A 1,050-nucleotide genomic window follows, 5' to 3' on the forward strand; every position below is an offset into this window, starting at 1 on the left:
ACTTAGGGGTTTCTTGTGAACAATAAGGTTTATCTAGTTTATTTTTCTACACTGTATCCAATCCTATTTCACATGTATATTGTAATCTATTCTATTTCATGTGTGTAAGTATTTAATTTACAAGCTCTTTCCTAATACTATAGTACTTTTTTTGGTGATCACTCACAGCACATAACATAGTAGTCAGGAAATAGTCATTTAACTGAATCTGTTTTGAGAATAAATGTGTAGACTTTTTCTTTTGCTAAAAAAGGTACAGGAAGATACCTATTGATTTTCAGTATTTCTTCCTTATATCTCTAGAATAATATAAAGGAGAGGTGTAACGCTCGTTTTAGTGTTTTTTTCATTTATTATATAAAAGAAAAAATTAATGCAGTTGGTTTGTACACATTGAAATTCCATAAAACAAATCCATAGAAATTAGGATACTATATGCATGCACTCTGCATTTTCTTTGTTAAATGTTTTGGTTCACAAAAATAACAACACATTTTTTTTCCTTTAAAGCCACTAAAGCAGAGGGAGAACAAAACATGCAGCACTGTACACATTTGCATAGTATATTTTACCCAGCATGCCTTGTAGAATGCTACACATTTACCTATCGAAGAAAAATAAAAGGGGTAAATTGTCAAAATAAATAACTAAAATTAAAGAAAGGAAAAAAATTACTTGACAAAGATGATTATTTTTTCCACTTTGTAGCTGGAGATATAGCAATGGCTTGGGATATCAACAGCCCTCAGGATAGTTGGGAAATATTTTTACATCAATTTGCCATAGTTATTTTTAATATTAGTAAGTTTATCTCGTTTTCCTTCCCGCCACCCCTTCTACAAAAACAGTTAATGGCTTTAACTTAGGTTTCAAAATCGTATTCAGTACAAAACAAATTGAAGAATCCCTAAACACTTTCTTGTTGTTATTGGTACATTTTTATTTATCGTTCTGACTTTCAGCTGTGAAAAATATAAAACATTTCAAACATGTCCAAAATTCATAGTAGTCCTATGAGCTCACTTGGTGTTACTTTTTGTATTTGTGATT

The sequence above is a fragment of the Hipposideros armiger genome, unplaced genomic scaffold, assembly GCF_001890085.2.
Source record: "Hipposideros armiger isolate ML-2016 unplaced genomic scaffold, ASM189008v1 scaffold_104, whole genome shotgun sequence".
NCBI classification, from domain to species: Eukaryota; Metazoa; Chordata; class Mammalia; order Chiroptera; family Hipposideridae; genus Hipposideros; species Hipposideros armiger.